This window comes from Papaver somniferum, chromosome 4, assembly GCF_003573695.1.
Source record: "Papaver somniferum cultivar HN1 chromosome 4, ASM357369v1, whole genome shotgun sequence".
In the NCBI taxonomy this organism is placed as follows: Eukaryota; Viridiplantae; Streptophyta; class Magnoliopsida; order Ranunculales; family Papaveraceae; genus Papaver; species Papaver somniferum.
Window position 1 is genome coordinate 143,668,323 of NC_039361.1, and position 18,598 is coordinate 143,686,920.

Genomic DNA, 18,598 nt, shown 5'->3' on the forward strand with positions numbered 1-18,598 from the left:
TGTAATGATAGACTTTCTATCGAGCATTCAAGTGGTTACCACCAACGATAAACGGAGTAAGTTGCTCAATGGAGACTCTATCTCTAGCGGTTCATTCTCTATCGTCAATAAATACGTGAGTTTTAAACTTGATTTTTACACCAAAGTTTTATCCCAAATTTTTCAAATGGCAAAATTTACAATCCAACTTCATTTAGCAATCCAATTTGGTTGTTCTGGAGTAGTACTTGAAGCTGTTGTTAACAAGATATGTGATAAACATAAAGAAATAAGTAAAATGCAAATAAGTCTTCAAGTTTTGGATATTAACCAAATCAAACCTGCAGTTAAAAGGTAAAGAAGAGTTCAAGGCAAGGACAAAGAAAATTTGAAAGTTAACCATACTAGTAACAAGAACAAAGAAAAACATCCCCAATAGCGCATCGAATAGAAGTTTCTTCAAATATAACGAAAATCAGGAGATCAAAGATTGTCAAAGATTCTTATCGAAGTCTTTATTTAAGTTTTATTGTCCAAGTTTATATCTTACAAAATGACAGAATATTATTAATTAATTTGAAATTTATATCTTTTAAGATGGCACAGTTGTTAATTAATTCGGAAGTTTAACTTAAACCAAGAAGTATCGTTGAAAATTAGACTTATATTTTTAATTTATCGATACTTAATTAAATCCTGCGTTTAATCAGATTTATATTTGATTAAGAAATTAAAACTTATTTTTAGACTAAAATTGAGAATTAATAAATTAAAACTTTACTTAAAAAACTAAGACTGGATTATATATAGGCAACTATTAACAACTTCCATAATGGAAATCATTTTCATTTATATGGAGCCAATTCACCCGACTTCTTTGTTCCTGTGATTTACAAAAATAAATTCATTGAAGAAATCACAAATTATTTTAAAAATTTGGAATATGTATAATTGTTGAATTTGAATATCGTTTTCACCACTCATTCGACTTCGATTGGCTTGTTTACCGTAGCAACATACAAACCTACTTGGTGATTAATTTACAAACTTACTTGGTGATTAATTTGAACGAAGCGACCACTCAACGTATTTGCATCGTGATTATTAAGGTTCATTATTTCTTCTTGAAATTTCTGAAAAATGTTTTCGCATAGTATCATGTATGGTTATTGTGCACCATCGACAGAATCTCAAGTGAAAGAATTTAATTTCTGCAATTGTATTCATCTTCGGCAACATTAAATTTCACACTCCTCTTTTTTCTTGGATTGTCTCAGTTAACACATTTTTGATTTCGTCCATGTTAAACTCAGAATTCGTATTACAGAAAAATTTGAGGAGTTTTGAGAGGTGTTAATACAATAATTGAAAACAAAATTATGGGACGTGTGGAGGAGGTGTGAGTTGAAATGAGTTTGAAACTAAGTATTTCTAAGTGGCGGATTTTTGACTGTTCGATGATGAACCACTGAGCAACAAAGATAATGTCAAGTTAAATAAACAAAGTCGTTGGCGTTATGATGAAAATCGAGCAGTATAATGACCATCGAGCGATGAAGTCTCTATCGCTCAGTAGACACTGCACTGCACAACACATGGTTAAGTGGTATATTTGTCACTTAGTCGATCATTTTTCTACTTGGCTATACCTATAGTGGGTAAAAAAGTGGAATACCTTGTATTTTGCTATACACGTAAGAACCTGCCTAAAGATAACAACATTAAACTTGGATTGTTCATCTCGTGGTTAATTTATTGAATTAGAATCTAGGATGAAAAAATGAGACAGTCATTTGTGCCAGAAAAATTACCAATTTTAACGGGATAACAAGGCATGTAATAATGACGGGATAATAAGGAGAATATTAGGTACGAAAATTTAACTAATGGCATGTGCGCATCCTTTTTATTTAAATGGGCTAGGCTGGGCCAACCCTTAACGAGCCATGGGATTCTACAGTATGCCATGACTCAGGGCGGTCTGTATTGGCCTTGGGTTGCGGGGAAAGTTTTATACACCCTTAATTTAGAAAACAATCAATCAAGCGAAGCAAGGACTGCTTTCATTTTATTTATTTTTTGATAAAATTTGATCATCCGTTGGTTAACTATTTTGGACTTGGTAGTTGGTACCCTCTCAGCTACCTTGATAACTTGATTATCTTAGTCACTATAATTTCATCTAGTCAATTTTTTATTTATATCTAAAGTTTCTGTCGACTTATTCACTAATATAAAATCAAAATTATGGGTACATCAACTACATCAAGAATAACAACGAAATTAAAGCAGCATACTTGTAACTATACTAGATCGAAAACTCCGACAAGAAAAAAGAAAACGAACTCCGAGAAACAATTTGATACAAGAATGGTAAAACCGATGAAATCAGTGATAAGATGGTCTTCCTAACATGTATTGATCATTTGATAGGTTGTCTTCTTAAGAAAATGATGCTCCAATGGAAATGGAATAATTTGTTCAAAAATTTGACTAGAGAACTAAGAACATCGGGAGAGACAATTTTTGCCTACTTCGTTTGGTTATCATTACTTAGATCTATTTTTATTTTATTTTTCCCGTTTCATTTGAGTCGTCGGGCTATTTTCATCCCGGGTGATGGATATCTCAGGGGCATAGAATATCTTAGGTGCATGTAATAGCTTAAATTGTTCTTTGGATAAAAGATAACCCAATTGACCGTCTCATTGTACAAAATTTCATTTCATTTTCTTCTTTATTCCCTACCCAATCCATATGTTTTTTTCTTTTTTTTTTGAATCGATGAAAAAAAATTATTAAAATAAATAAACGCAAAAGTAAAAAGCATAATCAATATCGACATAGTCAATTAAATAATGTATAATAATTTAGGTTTACCAAAAACCTAGCCATGTCTAAAGGATTTTACAACTCAACACTGAAATTAGTAAATTATTTGCTCACATAAGTCATTGTGAAATTGCACACGCAAACTAATTTATGACTTTTTTGCTTTCAGAAGTCAAAAAACAACTATCTGGAGGTATCCAAATAGGTTATAAATCATTTATAGGTTATTTGGATGGTCACACTGAAGTGACTTTTTCGCTTTCTTATGCTGAAAAGTTAAAGTTCGTTCTGAAATGCCATTTTAAATCTACTTCTAGAAGAAGAAAAAAACTGTTTTTGTTTAGCAAAAAGTTATGGCATTTTTATAGAAGCTGCTTCTGCTTCTCCTAGGAAATATCGTCTAATATTTTTTTCTTTCCTTATAAAGTACTTTACTCTTTCATTTTTTATTCCCAGAAACTTAGTAGTTGTGAGAAAAATTAAAAAAGACGTATAAAATTGAGAGAAGAAGATATACAAAAGATAAATACCATTAAAAGGTTTGTAGGTTATATTAAAAGATTGATGAAAATTCTGTACATTGTTCGAATTTTTTTTTTCTATTTTTTTTTTTTAGCTTTTTTTCTCCTAACTAATATAACTAACTAGTTTTGTTAGTTTTAAAGAAAGTGTTCGTTCTCTTCCTTCTGTCTGTTTCTTTATTAGTGAGGACCACGAGAACGGATGTTGTGCAAACGCGTAGGATTGTGTTTGGGCGATTGATGGAACTCATATTAATGCGTCAGTTCCGAGTGGTGCAACCCAAATACCATATCGAGGGAGGAAGATTTTACTCCCAAAATATGATGTGTGTTTGTGATTTTGATATGTGTTTCACTTAGGTTTTAGCCGGTTAGGAAAGCACGGATAATGATGCAAGAATATTCATGTAAGCAATCAACAATCCGCGATCAAAGTTTCTGCATCCTTTTACAGGTAAATTTCAATTGTTGTTATACTTCCTTTTCTTGTTTTTCCGAGTTAGAGAATGGAAGCATAAACAAAGAAACGTTGTTATAACATCATATGCAACACATAACTTTATTAGAAGACACGTCATGGAAAATGATTTATTCACGGAGTATGGAGTTGAAGTCATGATTGCACCTGGTAAAGGGCCAAGTGATCCTTCTGAAATTAACATTTATGCCAATTTATCTGCTAATGAATATCAAAATAGACGTCATGAAATAGATTCTTATCGACATGGTATCCGCGCTGATATGTCCTTACATAACCGTTTACCAGTGTGATTTTTTTTTTAAATCAATAGTCAAAGACTTAGAAAACATATATGGCCAACATGTGTAGATACAAGCTTTGTTCTCTTTACAATATTTTTGTTTATACTTAATCAGAAAATTTTCATTAGACAAATGAAAAATGATAATTTTCATCCATAAGACTACACCTGAGAGTGTATTATACATTGTATAACATTGTTATCTAGCTAGTGTGCTAGTGCACAAATTAAACGCTCCAAACCATTTGTATTGTAGTACTTGTTGAATAGTCAGACTTCTTCATGTTTTTTTGTCCCACTTGCTCGTAGATATGTCTTTAGAGTGACCAATAACAACCTTCTTCCTGGGTCTCCTATTATAAGTCCCGGATCCACTCTCTATTGAAAATATCGTGTCCATTCCTTGAATCACTTTACCAAATGCACATGCTTCTCGTCCTACAAATTGGCCTTGACAGTTGTTATGAAGAATTCCAAGTTAGAATCAATATTGTTGTTGCCTCAAAATTAATAATTTTAATTTCTAATGAATATAACAGTAATTCACTAAAAAATAAAATACAACAATAAAATTATATTTTAACTTCTGACATGTAAATTTGCCAAACTTATTTATTTGTTTTCTCCCTTATAAAGCCTAGTTTGGACAACTTAGGCAAGTTAAAGAGTGGTCCAGATTCATTTTTGGGAAAGTTAAATACATGGTTGTGGTTTGATTTAATTAAAATTAATCATTATGAGTGTTTTATTAATTAGTGTCTCATTAATCTCTCATAATGAATAATTTATTAAATTTTCATAATTTAATGTCCTCTTAATTAATCTAATAAATATGTATTTTTACGTTAATAAATAATTTTAATAAAAATTATATCAATAGAAACTAGTGGTTAGTAGTGGAAGAAATAATGGCTGGTAGAAGCGGTGGTGGTGGAGGCGATAATATTAGTGGTGGTGGAAAAAATAATGCCGAAGGGTGGTTTTATAGTGGTGTGGTTGGTGAATAGTTGTGAACATTATTAGTTCTGTATATTTGCAACACATGCAACATTGTATCATGAAAAATATAGTTGGTCATCACGATTGATAAAAACAGATATCATATTTTGTGAAAATATGAAAATTTAGCTACAAAAATTTGTGATTAGCCAGATTATGAAAATTTGGCTATCACAGGTCGTCGGGGTTTCAATCTATTCAAAACTTTTTGGTCTATAAATGTGATATTTTCTCAAGAACCAATTTTTCGTTCATATTTGTTAGACTTAGTAGAAATAGAGTTTTGATTTCATCCTGATTCAAAAACGGGTTAAAATAAAATTGATTGCAATACAACAGAGTATATAACAATAAAAAATATCATTGAATAAATTAATTAACAACCTAAGTTTGTTCAATCAAAACCTTACTCATGATGTGTGTGATTTAAAATTAGGGGTACGACAAACGGCCAACGGGAGGACGCGGCGGTTGTGGTGGATAAATAAATGGTATTAGATGGTTTTGTAGTGGTGGAAGCGGTTGGTGCGTATCAATAGGCTACGTTAATTTTGTGTCGCTACAAAATGAGTAACATTATAAATTAGAAGTTGCGGTTGATGGTCTTATTAATAAAATAATCTCGGTTAAAATACGTGAAAGATCAACAAAGTAAAATAAACCAAAAAATGTCATGTTATATAATTACTACAAACAATCGGGCAAAAGGTAAAATCAATACACAAAAGATTACTTATTATCGGGAGGTGTCGTTATGGTAAGGGATGTACTTTAGGTATGTATACTTGAGCATTATTGTCTCGGGCCGTTACTCATATGTAGTGTTACTGTAAAATGGGATGTCATTAGCTCATATGTAAAATGGGATGTTATTAGCTCATATGACACGCATAGAGATCCTTGTTCTTCCGCAACTTAAGAGCAGGATAAATGAATGGATAAATAGATGCAAATTAATTGAGAAATAATCATGTTAAATTTAATACTCCCTCCGTTGCTGGAAAAGCGTTACTTTCACTTTTTCAATTTGCCATATTTTTAGGCTAAAATGAAAAAGTGAAAGTAACACTTTTCCAGAAACTGAGGTAGTAAATTATGTACCCAGACTATCACTTTATAGGTATTATTATTAGTATTCAAACACAATAAAATCCTCAATTCATTTCCATTACCAAATGGTATGTTCGGATAACCAAATTGATGAACATAAATTATACTCTCTGGCCCAAGTATTTCATGTAGTGTACGGCTTCCACATTCTTCCAGCGATGTTATTTTTTACGGTTGACTGAAGGAAAAAAGAGAAAAATGAACGTCGTGTCAGAAATTTTATCAACGCCTTCACCCAAATCTTATAAGTTAAACAGAGTCCCCGGAACGTTCTTAGAAGCTAGAGCATACATCACCAATATGATATTAAATCATCTCAACCCATTTCCATTAGGAAGTATATCCACAACCATCTTCTAATAGATAAACTTAAAAACATAATTAGCCTTAGATGCTTTCGTACATAAAAACAAAAACAAATGAATAGAATGACCTACATTCATGTACAAAAAAGAGAGATATTTCGTCAAAATGTTGTTGAACAAAATATTGTAGAAGACATATCACGGCTTTACCAACATCCATTATGTTGTAGATTTTAAAAAAATTCAAGAATTTATTTGTTCAACCAGATTTTTTAATTTTAAAAACATATAAAAACTCAAAACCTTAAATTTGTGAAGCCAAGCCATATAATCTTAAAAACCATAACTAACCGTGCATGGCGTTTGAACATAAGGGATTGTGCACTACATTCTGTATGTTCTAATCCATAAAAGAGCTCACCTAAAATCTCAAGTATCCTGATCTAATTAAAATTTTAAAATGCGTCAATAGTATCCTAAATACAAATAAATCATCAAATATATGAGAAATTTGCAATTTAAACTTATAAATGATCCGTTGAACATGAGCTTACATATCTAGAGGTAATTAGGCTCTAAAGCGTGTGCGAGTAATGATGATAATCAACACTTCCATATTGTGAGCTATTTTAGCCAGATCACAAACTTCTTGCTCCCTAAAGATACCGGTTAAGAATAAAGGGTGCGGAAGATGGTAATATACACCCGAAAACGAAATTGATCATACACATCATTCCACTTTGAAGTATTACAGTAACTGTATAGATTCCCATTAGAAACTCAGTTTAAGTAAGTCATGCAAGTTATTGAAAGAAGGGTAATAGCCTAATAGGGAATTTGAAATTATGAAGCAGCCACATCTCGGCTAGCATTTTATATTTAACAATATATAAGTATGTTACCCAAAAAAAGCATCGCGTATATATTACAACATCTAAAGTTTTAACCATTTTGGAGCAGGGGTTCAGTAAATCCTTAGCTGCACAGTACAATTGTTAATTCTTCCCACAACAAACCTATCTTTATTTTCCACCAATAACATGACAATCTTTTGCAAAAAATAAAAGCTCATCAAAATAGAAGAGAAAGTGATCATAAATTTATTATGCAACTCGAGAGAAGAAAAAAAGTAGTCAGATTTACCAACTGATTAGATATATGTATACACCGTTGATGCTACACTAAGCTACATTAGAACTTTTGACCACTAAACCGTTCGACCTCTCCCCTCCTGAAAGGAAACATAATAGTCAATAACACACTATTAATTGGGATTGATAAAAGATAACTAAGAGAAAAATGAGGCATCATACTTCAAATTTTTAATTAGTATACTGTTTCAATTCATGATGCAGAACAACAATATTGTAAACTTTACAAAAGAAAAATATCATTCAGATACATATAAATGAATTTTAAAGCAATAGTTGGATCGGGGCGAATTACATACCTTGGCGTCAAGTAAGAATTAGTGGTATAATGTACGAACTCATAATTTCCCTTGCGGTCTAACATACTCTTGCGAGAGGAAGATATAACCTTCTGGTGTGGTGCCACATCGACATGTAAAAGGAATAAGATTCAAGTTTCATCAACAATGTTCCACTATAAATATCAAAGACTCAAACGGCATCTCTAATTTCACCTAGGTAGTAAACATTAAGTTCTGATTTTTCATACTGTGATTGAATGCGGACCTATTTCTTGTCCTGAAACTTAGAAGCCTATGTTCTTTGACCTAAACCGAAGAATTAAATTTATAACGGTAGACAACTATAAAGTAAATATCAAAATTATATGGCAATAATTTGTAGACCTGCATGGAAACTTCTAATTCTGTAATGCCTTGGACTTAATGTTTCGGGAGTCAAACTGTTTTGGGAGCAATGGACACATATGCTGAACTAAGATCTTAAACACGAAGTCGACAAAGAAATCCTTGGTATATTAAAAACCTAAGTTGGAACTAATTCAAAAACTAATGATAGATACATTACCATCTAAAAAAAACGATACATATAGAAGAGTGTATGGTTTCCTACAAAATTAAAAATATAGGCTTGGGTATTTTTATTACTATAGTAAACCATACACTCTTTCAATTCTTGTTCGTGCCGACAGAAAACAGTCCATTAAATCTTTAATTTATTAGTTAAGTAGGCATTTTAAAAAAGTTAAATTTGAATGTTTTTATCTTGATACACCGTCCAAGTAGACTAAATCGAGTTTGTGTACATCCAAACCAAAATTAAGGGGAATTAGTAAGCTAGCAAAGCTGTGTTAAATTGCTGAAAGACAATGCAACAGAATATTAGCCAATAGTATTTCTTAATTTTATCATGATATTTGGCAATGCATCATTATCAAACTGTCACTCAATAGTATTCCTTCAGGAAAATTATCATCACTGTACAACAATCACACGCCATTTAAATCTGAGAAACACAACAGCTAGAGGTGGGTATCTCATTGTTGATTTAAATGATTTACCTGAGATGGATGCTGGATCTTTTGTCGCTATGTCCTCAACCAACAAAAATATGCAATAATAATACATCAAAATTTATAGCAAAACCAATCGATCAAAACAAATAATAAATCAAAAAGATTGAATAAAAATAACACAACATTCAAATCCCAACTAAATTTAAAAAATAATATATTACTCGCTAAAACATAAAAGTTCCAATTACCTTGGTCCTTGGATGAGTTTTCTAGCCAGGAATTTTCAATTGATGATGATTCTGGTGTTGATGATGATTAAATCTAATTTAGCTGAATAAGTTTTTCTTCCATAACTGATAAACCCCGTGTTTATCAATATCAAAACTAAAACACTGAGAAACTTTCATTATTTGAAATACCTTCAAAACCAATTAAGAAAACACCTAACACAATTTAAACACATGATCCCAATGAAAAATCAATTGAACATATCGAAGAAACAAAATTCCAATTGAAGAACCTAATCAAGTACAAAGTTAAAAGAAAAATCAATTTGAAGATAATATTTACCTAATAATCTCGAGAGAGTATGCAGAAGAAACAATGCAGGAGAAACAAATGGAGAAACATGGGAAGATGATAACCCTTGTTGAGATTTATGTAAAGGAACATTTCAAAGGGGTAGCTCTTCTAACGTAACACATCAAATTAAGTTGGGTATGAACCGAAGGAATTGAAGGTATGGCGCAAATCAAGTTGTTGTTAAATCCCTTCAACAAAAAAAATTTGTTGTTAATGGAGGAGAACAATCATAATAGCCCTAATTGAATTAAAGCCCTAGTTTATATCTGTAACGGAATAGGGGGGTTAAGTGAAAGGAGGATTCACCGGTTGCAGTGATAATGAGTTCCGTAACCACAGAGAGGATTAAATGCAAGAATCGATCTGGGATGTCGGATCAGAGCATGAAATGAGGGTTCATTCCCGGCCACGATTTATGTTTTGCACTTTTAGAAGAATGACAGCCGTCGATCACACAAAATAGCTTATTGACGTCCATTGGATTGGACAAAAGACATTTGTTTTTGTAAGAATGATACAATGAAGCTTCGCTAAGTTAGAAAGATAAAGACCGGTCCTGATTTTTCCTTCCAATTGGTAAATTCACGGTTTCTGTCAATCCCATGAATACACGTTTATTTGAGAAAAATTCATTACATATTCTTTTATTCCCACCTCAAAATCAAAATCAAAATGGAAAAATTTGGTCAACTGAAAATAACAAACCTACCTTCCCATAAAATTGACCAATTGATTTGTCGCCAAATTCGGTAGGATGAGTGGGTTTGAAAGATCTAATTCCTTACTTTAGAGCAAACGGAAATCAGAAATAAAGTTGTGAAGGGAGATAGATTGCGGAGAGGAAAAAACTCAAATCTAAGAGTATAGTTCCGCTCAATATTGTTTCAATTTTCTCTCAATCTTCGTCTACCGAAACATACATCCATGACCTTAAACTACTCTGAGCTAACAACATATGAGAAAATCTTTTTTATATATCTTTATTATAAGGAAGAAGGTTTTTTATCTATGGTCAATTAAGGACATTGATTCCGGTCATCCTACGGTCTCGATCAATTGTTGGTTGTTTGATTTGGTGACCATTGATTTTAAGCATCTTATTATTTTCGACGTTAGAGATTATGCGCGGCCCGACAAAAGCAGACCCTAACTAACAACTTCACCTAAATACGTATAGGTGCAAGGAATTTTTAAATTGTTGGCTATTGTAGCCGTCCTCCCAATCATTATCGGAATGTTAAATTCCATTTAAGCCAAGTTTCAATTAAGGAGAAATTTGGTGCTGCCATTAAAATGGGAGATGGACGGAGGAGAACTTGTAGTGCTTAAAAATTTTCAAGTTTAGAAAGTTGGGTTCCTCTGAAACTGAAAATTGTGCGAGACTAAAAAGGAGGAGGCATCAAAATTGTGCGAAATTAGGGGTCCATGTATTTTGTGATTAGCCAGGTTATGAAAATTTGGCTATCACATGTCGTCGGGGTTTCATTTATTCACAACTTTTTTTGTCTAGGTTTAGACATTAGAGGAAATAGAATTTTGATTTCATCTTGATAGATAAACTTAGAGAGAAACTTATAGGGTTATTCAGATTACACATTATAATTTGACAATAGATTGGTATTTACAAAATAATCTTACATGTATACAAAAGCCTCTGTTCTCCGGGCTTATGTTTCAAAGTACAAAATAATTTCACTAGAAGTTATTTTCAATAAATAATCTAACATGATTATACGTAATTTATATAACACCCTTGCTATTATGGAAAGATAAAGAGTGGCCAAGATTTGTTTAGGAAAAGCTAAATCAACAGTTGTGGTGGTTTACATCATAGTTGTATATCAATAATTTCTCATAATAAATATTTTATTAATCCTACATTATAAATATCTTATGATTATCTTCATAAATAAACTTTCATTAATCTTATATTATAAATATATTTTTACATCATAAATATCTTATAATTATCTTTATAAATTAACTTTCACTTAATATTTTATTAATTTTTCATTATAAATGCTTTATAATTTTTAACCATGTTTTCAACTTCTCAAGAGAAACTTCTAGAAGTTCAGAAGCAGAAGTTCTTGTACTTCTGGTATACAGACAACCTATTACAGTTTCTTTTATAGATTTTCACCTTTTTTTTTGTAAGCACTACCTTAAAATTCAACTCCAAACTCTAATATAATATACCGAAAATGAAAATTAGTAGAGATGATTTGGATATCTATGAAACTATATGAATAGGGATAATCATCGTTTACATCATGACACAAATATCTTATTACCTTTGTTTCTCATATACAACTAGTCATATGTGCCTGGCCACATGTGTCTGGCATAGTAATCCATATTTCCATAAAACTTGGCTTGTCACATGTGACATGCCATATATGTCTTAATAAATATTCTGGAAAGATAAATCCATAAAAAGATTGGTTTGTCATATGTGACTTCTCATTATGTCAAGACACATATGACTTTCATATGTACAATTTATATTATAAGGTTGATCACGAATAACTTATTATAAAGTCTAGCCAAGATGTCTTATCACGTATGACTTAACATATATGTCTTGTTACATATGCTTCATCACTTCAATACTCCTATAATTTATTATCCACTCTTTCCTGACCATCCATCACCTCACGTTGATGACATGAAATATAGTGCTTGACTCACTCCATGCCCACATCCGGCATCACATGTTCACTAAGGCATGTCAATGCGTATTGATACACTTAAATTCATATTGCTCATCTGAGCTTCTCAAAGACTTGATATAATGCCTTAATAAATACATTTTCATTTTAGTTTGCTTATTCCCTACAAGTCTCACTAGTATTGTCTGACTCATCCAGATTTATCAGTCATGACTAGTCAGGCATGACAGGCCACTAGTCAACTGTTTGACTTAGAAAGTCTTATCTAACTTCATAATAGTATTATTTAGTTATATTAAAATTACACGAGACATCAAAAATATCACAAATGTAAGGATATTCCATAGGATATTGGTACGGCGGTTTACGACATGCGATGTAATAATACATCCAATACGAGAAAGTGTCTGAAACGTGCGAACTACTGACAGAGTATAAGAGTAGTAGGTGTATAACCATCCAGTCTTCCATAACAAGAGGGACATGGTATTCGACACATTCTCCACAACCTCCACTTCAGCACTACTTCACAACCTACACTTTATACGAGGTTAGAGTGTATGGTTATTACTTTATAAAATAGATTCTTCAATTTATATAAATCAGAACGGACTATGGCATACTAGTGTTGATGGTGGATTTTTGACAAGTTTTATACTACATGGGTAAGACAATTATTTTATAATCTAACGTGAAAAATCATATTCATCAAGTTTTGTACCTGGGGCAAAATGGTCATTTTTTGGAAAGTCGAGCGAAAAGGGAAAAACTGTCGTTTTGGAATATCTCTCGATATATACCTCACTACTTAATTGTAAAAATGTTATAGTGTTGTGTTCCTTAGCTGAACTCCTAAAAACATAAATTCTTTAATTTTTACTCAATTTCATGAGAAGAAAAATTTCTCCATTTTTTCTCAATTTGGCGTGATGCATAGTATCATAACTCCTATTGATCGAAGTCTAGCTTGCCCAAGCGTGGAGTGAAGACCTCCCATGACTGGTTGCAATAAAATCCTAATTATGGTCGAGAAACAAACAAAATTGGAATTAGGGTTAGCCATGACTGCTAGTCACAAAATTGTTCCGGGCAACCAACTCGACGTGCCTCTCACCTTCCATGATCAACCAATCAGGTCTCATGGAGTTCACCTGTCACCCAAATTTTATTTCGTTCAATCAGAACGCTCGAACCTGACCTGACGTGCTCACAGTGACTGACCAATAATAACTCTCTAACTTGGACGGACGTGTTATCTATAACCAGGCAACTTGGTTGGCCCCCGATTCACATGTCCGACCAATCATATTTATTCAACTTGGTCGACCATCCCTTTTTCCCTTCCGACCAATCATATCTATTCAACTTGGATGAACGTCTTATAACATACTAAAAAATCACATACTAAATTTTTTCGTATGGATGTCTAGTATAACGTACTAATTAAAAGATCACAACAATCGAATATACGAGTTAAAAGATACAACTTAAAGAGCGAGCTACGTCATGGACTAAAACTGACAAAATTCCTCTTGAATTCTTCCCGAGTTTTTACTTTCAGGATGTTTTACCTCTAAACGAGCTCAAAACCTAAATCTTCTTGCAAAAAGATAGGAAGTCTCTGCTGATTAGACTGGTGGGGTCAACCATCAAAATCTGATTTCGTATGAAGAATTTATAACAGTTTTGGTGAAGGGTCTCACATCTGAATTTTCTGACTACGAAATTTCACGAATTTCTTCGTACATTAAAATAAATTTCCATTCATTCTTTCATTCAAGAGGTGTGTTAATGCGATTATGAGACCATATGTCCTGCTACATATGCGTGACTACTTCTATACTCATATATATTTTTCTCCACTCTTTCATGACCACCCATCACCTCTCGTTGATATCATGACAAACAGTGCTTGAACTTACTCAATAGACACATTCGGCATCACCTGTTCATCCAAGCATGTCAATACTATTTGACACAGATGAACTCTCACAACTTATTTAAGACTCTCAAAACTGTAACATGACATACTCTCACAACTTGTCAGCCTCATCAATAAGGTGTGAAGATTCATGCAGGTCACCTCCGATTTCACATCAAATTAGTATTTTCTACCAAAATACTCGAGACACCAACAATGTCACAAATGGGGGATGTTCACTAGGGTATTGGTCTGGCGGTCTACGACATGCGGTGTGCAACACACTCATTATGAGAAAGAGAACACATCATTTATCATCAACAAGCGAGTTCTATCTTCTGATATACATTCATACACCATCACACCTCAAAGAGTCTATCACTCTGATCTCAATACTTCATATGCTTCCCTTCCTAAGACCAACTCTTCTTCTTCCATTGTGACCGAAGCAAGACTAGAAAGGACATTTCTTAGTTTAAGCCAGACTTGTACAGATTGATCTCTCGAATCTAAAGTACTACTGATATCTCGAATTTAAATCACTTCCGTGCAGTACATTTTTTTAGGGTTTAGACCCATTTCTCATCAACCTACCCCATTTTACCATTTTCAGCAGAATCAGTTTTTTACCCATAAACAAATTGGCGACACAGGGGGGGATTAATCTCTCGGTTTCAAAGTCAATTTCTCTCGATTCAATTTCTTTCAATTTCATAGAAAATATCCGGTCTTAGGTTAGGTTCAACCACCAACCCTAATCTCAATACAAGCGCTGGTGGTACTCCTGGTGCCACTGCTCCTTTATCCTGGTACCAATCCTTATATCAACAACAATGACGCCAATCCAACAATACATGTGATATCCCCTTCACGAACAGTTACGACAAAACTGGAATCGATGCTGATATTGTCAACTCACCTCTCTTTGTACAAGATAACAAAGAAACCGGAAACATTCAAGATCTTCCTACCATAGCCGATTTGATGCATAGGCAAGAGATCCTTGCTAAGAATCAAGGAGACATGGTCACCGGAGTTACTCAATTTTCTCAGGCCTATGATTGAGCGACACCACAGAGCAAGCCAAAAACACTTCAACATTCACTGATAATCCTGGAATCTCTAAACTCCTATCTTAGGATACGATGAAGAACCATGTGATATCACTAATCGTTCGTCATTAAGGATCAAATAGATAAAATTATAATAATTGTATCAAAGCATCTCATGTCCGCTGGATTCCAAGGGAGCTATTCGGGGACTGACGAGCCAGAAGGTCTTGACTACCCACATCTGTTTAACTTTTTTGAAAGAGAGTGTTACACCTTGTGGGAGAATAAATGTTGTAGAAAATTTATCACGGCGTTTATGAAGTACGAATCCCTAGAAATCTAGAAGCAGGCACCTGAACGAGAGTCAGAATGATAAATCATAATGGCAGTACTGCGGTTTGGAGCGTAATTTATAGAATCTCTCTACATCAAGACTCCCATCCAACTGAGAAGCTCATTCATCTTGTTCATCACGTCAAGAGTAGGGACTACCACCATGCTACCTACTCCGCTCAGGCAATGCTAATGTACTTCAGATATATGCTTTACCAAATTTGAGGTTCTTAGTATCACGGATATCAAGAAAGATACAACTATCTCCAGACTCAATACTTAAGATGATGCTAGCCTCAAGAATCCTTTCGATTAACGCTACTCTCACCACCTCATGAAACAAGACATCCTCGTATTATACATTCCCTACTTGGACTTGGGTACTGAGTGTCCACGTCTTTCCTTTTTGAGCGCCTAACCTTCATTGGTAAGACCACTCACAAGCTTCTCCAAACCATCTTACGTTACGACAACATTTCATTTCTTGTTAATGATAAATCAACAAAATAATAAATATGAATATAAACACATCTAAGTCAAATTTGAACACGAAATAACAGAAAAACCAACAAAATATAGTACTTATCATCTAGAGTATACACCAAAGTTCGAACAAAAAATCAAAATGAAAACCTGAAACAAGCAATAATCACGTTGATGAATCAATAACCTCGACATTGTAAACACCGAAATAAACCTGAATTAAATCAGTAACAAACACAAAATTAAAATTCCAAGAATTTCTGAAACAAAATGATGAATACAGAAACTAAAATTACATCAACATGATTGGTTATTGAACTTCAATAAATGAATAATAAAAATCTAAAAACCAAAAATTACAAACAGAAATCTAAAATCAGATCTATAGATCTTCTAAATCTTCAACTGAAACTGAAAAAAATCAATGGTAAAACGAGTTTCAAATGAGAAGAAGATGATGATGCGGATGGCAAACCTTCATTTTCTGCTGCTGATGAAGTTTCGGCAAAGATCTCTTTGCTTCTGTTCTTCAACGAAGGTATTTTTTCACTTTAATTTTGAGGTGGTGTTGGAACTGGTAGTTAGATCGATGGAAATAGAGGTGGTAGTGGAGTAAAAGTGGTGCTCAAATTGTGATGTGATGACAACGACAATAAATATGGTGGTGGTGGTTGTTTTTGAGGGAGGAGGAAAGAGAGAGATAAAAAAGAGATCTGATATTCATTCGGAAGAAACCAACATCATTTTACTGTATATAAAGGGGTAAAATTGGTACTAACGATTAAATGAGTTCCTTCCTAGAAAAGGAGGGGTATAATTTTAGTTGATAAGAATATTTGTAAAGGCTCACTCATACGAGGGGTATATATAACATTTTCACTTTAAATTATTTTGGATTAACGAATAATTAGTCCATATTAATATTCTATCCGAAAAATCGAGTCATATTAGTCGAGACATACAACCAATTAATTGTCTTAATTAATTAATCTCCCCTTTTAATGAGAGCCAGGAAAAGTTGAAACTGCTAACCAATTTGAACAAGGAATAAAATTGAACCGTTGGATTCGGTCGTAGGATTATGTGTGAACTATTGTTCACACCCATTGGATCATCTGACTTTCAACGTCTTAGTGTGATGAAGGCCGTGGATGCAATAAGGAGTTCGGTGTAATTTGTAAACTATCATGGGGAGTCCGTGGTGGATTTTAAAAAATAACCAAAATATATAAGGACCTAAAATATAAATGGCACGTAGGAACTAGAAACCTTATAAACGTAGTTGATAACGATAAAAGCCGTTCTGCCTGAAAGTGATGTCGCCAAAACCCCAATGTAAAGGCGTTTTCTGAATGTTTATTCATTTTATACATACTTGAAATGTAAGATTTTGTCCTTTCTTAGAGGTGGTGCATTTATACTCCTCGAACTCTTTTTTTCTCGATGTTTTTCATTGAAGTCATGTCTCAAATTCCCAGCTCATTAAAAGCGTCTGTTTATCTGTAACAGACTCCATCCAGCTCCGCGTGAATAAACTCATTAAAATGTCTTCTGAAAAAACTGGATGGGCTTGTTTGGTAAAATTTATGATTATAAATAATCATAAATTGTTATTCAAAAAGGTGTTGGGTCCAACTTGTTGTTCGGTTACCTTTCACCGACATTTCCACCTATATGTATTGGTTTTTTTCTATTTTTAATTAAAATATCTTAATATATAAAATCTATAAAGATTAATACTGCAAAATCATCTTCCAAATAAATTGACAAATGATTTTGATATAATCATTTTTAAAATAAATTTTCACAAACACTTTTTTCAAATAATTGATTATCTTAGAATGATGATCTCAAAAAAGAGAGGAAAGAATAATGATCTAGGATTTTTTTAGTCCTATGTTATTTTTTTGTCTTTCTATTGATAGTTTAGAGAAAATAAGAAGAAAAAAAATCAATTTGAGTTTGTTAGAAAAAAATAATTGACTATAATAAATTTTCAAAACAATTTTTTTTCTGTTTATGGAAATAATGGATTTTTATCAATTATGATTACAATAATCAATTATTATAATGGTTACCAAACACATATAGAATCCATTATAATCTGTTTAATTGATTATGGGATAATAATCCATTAAAATAATGGTTACCAAACAACCCCAATATGATATGTTTACCTTGTGTGCAAGCTTCTCCAACTTCTCTTCCTCAATTTTATAAGACAAAGTCATATGGTGTGCTAATCTAGCAGTCCACGTCATCTAGGACTACCTCCTTTCTCTTCCTCAATTTTCTAAGGCTAAGTCCTATGGGTGCTAATCTAACAGCTAAATTAGCAGTCCATGTAAGCTAGGACTACCTCCTAAGTCCTATGGGAATGCTAATCTAGGAAATAAATTTCAGTCAACGTCAGCTAGGACTACCACCCAGCTCTGTTTAGTTCAGAGCAACCAATCTCAACCGTCAAATCGAAAAATAAATCAATCTGCGTTGAACCATTCAGCGAAAAGATAATTTTTTTAGCGCTGAACTATTCAACGCTACTATCTCGCTGCTAGTTCAATTGCGAGCAAATGCTAAGAGAGAGAACTAGTATTAACAAA

At 32.9% G+C, this 18,598-nt stretch overlaps 1 long non-coding RNA gene across 1 annotated transcript; it reads right to left on the reverse strand.

Moving 5' to 3' along the window:
* Positions 1-15,992: 15,992 nt before the first annotated feature.
* On the reverse strand, positions 15,993-16,809 carry LOC113274332. The gene is made up of 2 exons (XR_003322957.1): positions 16,471-16,809; positions 15,993-16,209 (listed from the first exon to the last, which is right to left on the reverse strand). It is a non-coding gene; the product is annotated as an uncharacterized LOC113274332 (long non-coding RNA).
* Positions 16,810-18,598: the final 1,789 nt, after the last annotated feature.